The sequence below is a fragment of the Pongo pygmaeus genome, chromosome X, assembly GCF_028885625.2.
Source record: "Pongo pygmaeus isolate AG05252 chromosome X, NHGRI_mPonPyg2-v2.0_pri, whole genome shotgun sequence".
Lineage (NCBI taxonomy): Eukaryota > Metazoa > Chordata > Mammalia > Primates > Hominidae > Pongo > Pongo pygmaeus.
This window is the reverse complement of record NC_072396.2, coordinates 94522611-94528416: the sequence shown is the minus strand read 5'-3', so window position 1 is coordinate 94528416 and position 5806 is coordinate 94522611. Positions and strand designations below refer to the sequence as shown.

The window sequence follows — 5806 nt, the reverse complement described above, 5'->3', positions numbered from 1 at the left end:
GCATAATATGTATCCTTCATACAACTGGAAATGCACCAATCCCCAACCCAAATGCTATTACATAAAGTTAACAATACTTAAATGCTGATATGAAGTTAATAAATCTTATGTCACATGATAAAGGAGAAAGGAAACAAAAAGGAAAATATTTTCTTAGTAGAAGTGCATACATTCACAAACATGTCTTTAACAAAAGAAAGAGAAAATAGTCATGAAAATCAGAGTCCTCATTTCTGCAGCTGACCATGTGACAGTAACTGGTATTGATGACTAACTTCTTCTACTGTCCATTCTGTATTCCTCTTACCTTCAGCAAGCACCTCAGCAGGTCGTGGTTTTTTTCCTGATGGAGTGACCCAAACCTTCATTCCTAAAGGGTCTGGGCTATTTGTAGTTCTGCCTGGATTGGGCTGTTGTAGTTTCCCATTGAGCTTAACCATGGGGCATGTTAACACCAACAGATGCCTTAATGGATCTCCTGTATTCCATGTATACTCTTCCTTACCTCCCTTGTGGAGTAGTAGACTGATTTCACCTTGATATTCTGGGTCATTTACCCCAGCCAACACTGTAACTCCCTTCTTAGCCTTTTGACTTAAAGGTAGGGGGAGCCCAAAGTGTCCAGGTGGCAATCTTAACTTCCAGTTTAATGGAATCATTGTTGTTTCTTTTGGTGGCAGCATAGCTCCCTCTGGAGCTAAGACCTCTGGGTCAGCAGAACGTAATGTCACAGGAACAGGAAGCAAAAAATTTGCTAGTGAGTCACTAGGGGTGATAGTGAGCGGTGCCTCTTCCACTTCCACCCCTTGATTCCTGGACTCATGAATCCTTGTTATGGGAGAAACAATACCATGTATTGGATGCTGATTCAGAGCATACAGGGCCTTCTGGAGAACTTCGCCCCAGCCCTGCAAAGTACTGTCACCTAGTTGGCATTGTAATTGTGACTTCAAAAGTCCATTCCACTGTTCTATCAATCTAGCTGTCTCAGGATGATGGCACACGGTAAAATCCGTGGATTCCTCAAGCATGAGTCCATTGTTGCACTTCTTTAGATATAAAGTGCGTGCATTGATCAGAGGCAATGCTGTGTGGAATACCATGATGGTGGATAAGGCATGCTGTGAGTCCACAGATGGTAGTCTTGGCAGAAGCATTGTGTGCAGGATAGGCAAATCCATATCCAGAATAAGTGTCTATTCCAGTGGGGACAAACCTCTGCCCTTTCTATTATAGAAGAGGTCCAGTATAATCAACCTGCCACTAGGGAGCTGGCTGATCACCCTGAGGAATCGTGCCATATCCAGGGATCAGTGTTGGTGTCTGCTGCTGACAAATTGGTCACTTGGCCATAGCCAGGTCAGCCTGGGTAACTGGAAGTCCATGTGGCTGAGCCCATGTATAACCTCCATCCCTGCCACCATGGCCACTTTGTTCATGTGCCCATTGGGCAATGACAGGGGTGGCTGAGGAAAGAGGCTGAGTGATGTCCACAGAATGGGTCATCCTATCCACTTAATTATGAAAATCTTCCTCTGCTGAGATCACCTATTGGTGAGCACTCATATGGATACAAATGTCTTCAGTTTTTGACCACTCAGAAATGTCCATCCACATAATTATTACCCAAATTTCTTTGCCAACAATTTTCCAAGATTGCTTCTTTCAAGTCCCTGGCCATCCAGTCAAACCAATGGCTAGAGCCCATGAGTCAGTATATAATCACACATCTGGCCATTTCTCCTTCCATGAAAAGTGCACAGCCAGCTGCACTGCTTGAAGTTCTGCTCACTGGGAAGACTTCCCTTCACCGCTATCCTTCAGGCATGTCCTAGAAAGGGGTTGTAGTGCTGCAGCTGTCCACTTTCTGGTGGTACCTGCATATTGTGCAGAACCATTTGTGGACCAGGCCCTAGTCTTCTCTTCCTCTTTCAACTGATCATAGGGAACTCCTCATGAGGCCATTGGTGCAGGCTGAGGGAGAGAAGGCAGGGCGGCATAAGTGGAAAACATGGGCATTTGAGCCACTTCCTCGTATAATTTGTGCCTTCAGGATCTGCTAGAGCCCAATCACATATATACTACTTCCATTTGATGATAGAATGCTGCTGTGCACGACCCACTTTATGGTTTGATGGGTCAGAAAGCACCAAGTTCGTTTCAGGCAGTTCAGGTCTCATGGTGACTTGATGGCCCATAGTCAAACATTCAGTTTCCACCAAAGCCCAGTAACAGGCCAAGAGCTGTCACTCAAAAGGAGAGTAGTTATCTGCAGAAGATTGCAGGGCCTTGCTTCAAAATCCTAGAGGCCTCTGCTGTGATTCACCTATGGAGGAATGCCAGAGGCTCCAAACAACCTATCTGCCACTGATACCCCAAGCACCATTGAATCTGCAGGGTCATATGGCTCAAGTGGAAGAGCAGCTTGCATGGCAGCCTGGACCTGTTGCAGAGCCTTCTTGTATTCTGGACCTTACTCAAAACTGGCATGCTTTCAGGTCACTCAATAAATGGGCTGGAGTAGCACACCCAACTGAGGAATCTGTTGCCTCCAAAATCCAAATAGGCTCACTCAGCTTTGCATCTTTGTTGGTTGTAGGAGGGGCCAAATACAGCAACTTATCCTTCACCTTAGAAATAATATCTTGACAGGCCCCACACTTCTGGACCCCTAGATATTTTACTGAGGTTGAAGGTCCCTGAAATTTAGTCAAATTTGTTTCCCATTCTCTTCCATGCAAATATCTCACCAATAAATCCAGTGTGTTAGCTACTTGTTGTGCACTGGATCCAATCAGCATAATGTCATCAATATAATGTACCAGTGTGACATCTTGTGAAGATGAAAAGCAATGAAGGTCTCTCCAAATAAGATTATGACACAAAGTCAGAGAGTTGTTATGCCTGTGAGGTAGGATAGTAAAGGTATATTGCTGGCCTTGCCAGCTGAAGGCAAATTGCTTCTGGTGGGACTTATGGACAGTCATGGAGAAAAACACATTTGTCAAGTCAATGGCTGCATACCGGGTACCAGGAGATGGGTTAATTTGCTCAAGCAGTGAAACCACATCTGGTACAGCAACTGCAATTGAAGTCAGCACTTGGTTAAGTGTATGATAATTCACTGTCATTCTCCAAGATCCATCTGTCTTCTGCACAAACCAAATGGGAGAGTTGAACAGGGATGTGGTGGGAATCACCACCCCTGCGTCTTCCAAGTCCTTGATGGTGGTACTTATCTCCACAGTCCCTCTGGGGATGCAATATTGTTTTTGATTTACAATTTTGCAAGGTAGAGGCAGCTCTAATGGCTTCCATTTGACCTTTCCCACTATAATAGCCCTCACCTTACCAGTCAGGGAGCCAATGTGGGGGTTCTGACAGCTGCTAAGCATATCTATTCCAATTATGCATTCTGCCACTGGGGAAATGACCACAGGATGAGTCTGGGTACCTACTGGACCTACTATAAGTCGAACCTGAGCTAAAACTCCATTAACTACCTGACATCCATAAGCCCTTACTTTAACTGAAGAACCACAATGATGTTTTGGGTCTCCTGGAATTTATGTTAGCTCAGAACCAGTGTCCAGTAGTCCCTGAAATGTCTGATCATTTTCCTTTCCCCAGTGCACAGTTACCCTGGTAAAAGGCCAGAGGTCTCCTTGGGGAAAGATGGGAGAAACATTAACAGCATAAATTGTCGGTAGTGTAGTGGGGTCCTTCCTCAAGGGGACCTGGCTTCTCCTTCATTCAGGGGGTTCTGTGTCTGTAAACTGGCTGAAGTCTGGAAATTCATTGAGGGGCCATGAATCTTTTTTATAATTCAAATCAGTCTTTTGTGTATTTGACCTAGATGTTTTCTGCTTATATAAGTTAACTAGGTATGCAGTAGGCTTCCTATCAATTTCACTTCTAGGAACACCATGATTAATTAGCCAATGCCAGAGCTCTACATGAGTAAGACTATTCTAATTGCTTCTTTGCCTCTGCTGTCCATTACAGTAGCTACACCCACCTTGCCTTTGATGGTTGAGTGCTGCCACTTTGTCCCTGCAGCCTTGGGATCCAATTATTTCCATTGTGTTTAAATTTTGTAGTTGAGTTACTGTTCTTCTCATTGTTAGATCTGACATACAGAGAGGAATGATTACATGCCCTTTGGTGATGCAGGTGCTGCCCTCACAAATCTATTTTGCAAGGCATTGGTCAAGGGTACATCTTCTGGACCCTCCCTATTGGAATGAGTAGGTCTAAAGTGACTAATCCACCATCCCAATCTCCCTAAGCCTTTGGATCCCTTCCTCTACATTAAACCAAGGGAGAAAATCAGGCATTTTCAGCTAGCTCACAGTGGGCTACCTTTAAATCCACATTTCAGCTAACCAAGCAAATAAACTATAAGAACCTTTTTCAACTCCTTGAGCTGCAAAATTAAATGCAGAATCCCTACTTAGTGGGCCCAGATCAAGAAATTCAGCCTGATTCAACTCTATATTCCTTCTACCATTATCCCACACCCTCAATGTCTATTCCCATGCCTGTTCTCCAGATTTCTGTTTATATAAATTAGAAAACTCAAGCAATTCTTTTTGAGTGCAGTGCACCTCCTCATGGGTAACACTCTGAACCTCACCTTTAGGGGCTTACCAGGACTTTAGTCTAGTTATAGGTCTAGAAGCAAACAGGGGTGTTGGGGGTGGCTCCTGAGGAGAATCAACATTATCTGGTCTGGCCACTGGTTCAGGGGAGACCATCATTGCTGCTGCAGGCAGTGCAGGGTTTATCTCCTCAAAGTTGGAAACACTGATGACAACATGGATGGGATGGGGGCAGGGGTGGATGTTGCCACTACTGCGGATGGGTAAGCTGTTCCTTCTGGCAAAAAAGTTTCATGAAAGTTTACAATCTCGGTGTCCCCCACTTCATCAGTGTCCTCCCACACGTTCCCATTCCATGTGGCAGGGTCCCATTCTTTTTCAGTCAATGCCCTCAATTTAACAGTAGACACGTGGCGAGGTTGTGCATGCACCTTTTGCTGCAAGTCAGCCACTCGCATGATAAGAGCTTGTGTCTGTTTTTCCACAATTTCAGCTCTTTCTCTACAGGAGTTAAGACTCTCACTCAGGGTAATCTTAGCAGATTTGAGGCTCAGTATCTGCTTCTGAAGCCAGGAGTTAGAAATTCTGAGTTTATCATTTTCTTTCATCATTTTGTACACTGAATTTAGGAGCAATTAACCAGTTTCATTATGTTCTTTGGTTCTCCACATATGGTCAAAGATATTATGTATAGAGTCACTAAACTTTTGCTTCTCATGAGCGGTGAACCAGGAGTGCCAAATGCATTTATTTTGCATAACTCTCTAAACAGTTCACATCAAGGACTATCAGTGTTCTCCATACTATGAGAAATACAGTCCTTAGTATTTTGGGGTCTAATCATCTTAAGCAGCCAACTCTAGGAACCCCAAAACCAATGAAAGAAGTCCATACTTAATATTCTGTTCCTCTAGAACCACTCCTGGTACTAAAATCTGTAATTAGTTAGGGTTCTCTAGAGGGACAGAGCTAATAGGTTTTATATATTTATATATGGGAGTTTATTAAGTATTAACTCACACAATCACAATCACAATCCCACAATAGGCCGACTGCAAGCTGAGGAGCAAGGAAAGTCAGCCCGAGTCTCAAAACTGAATAACTTGGAGTCTGATGTTTGAGGGCAGGAAGGGTCCAGCACTGGAGAAAGATGTAGATTGGGAGGCTAGGCCCGTCTAGTCTTTTCACATTTTTCTGCCTGCCTT

At 44.0% G+C, this 5806-nt stretch overlaps 1 pseudogene; it reads right to left on the bottom strand.

Annotated features, from left to right (window-relative positions):
* Positions 1-227: 227 nt before the first annotated feature.
* On the bottom strand, positions 228-5059 carry LOC134739015 (uncharacterized; annotated as a pseudogene).
* Positions 5060-5806: the final 747 nt, after the last annotated feature.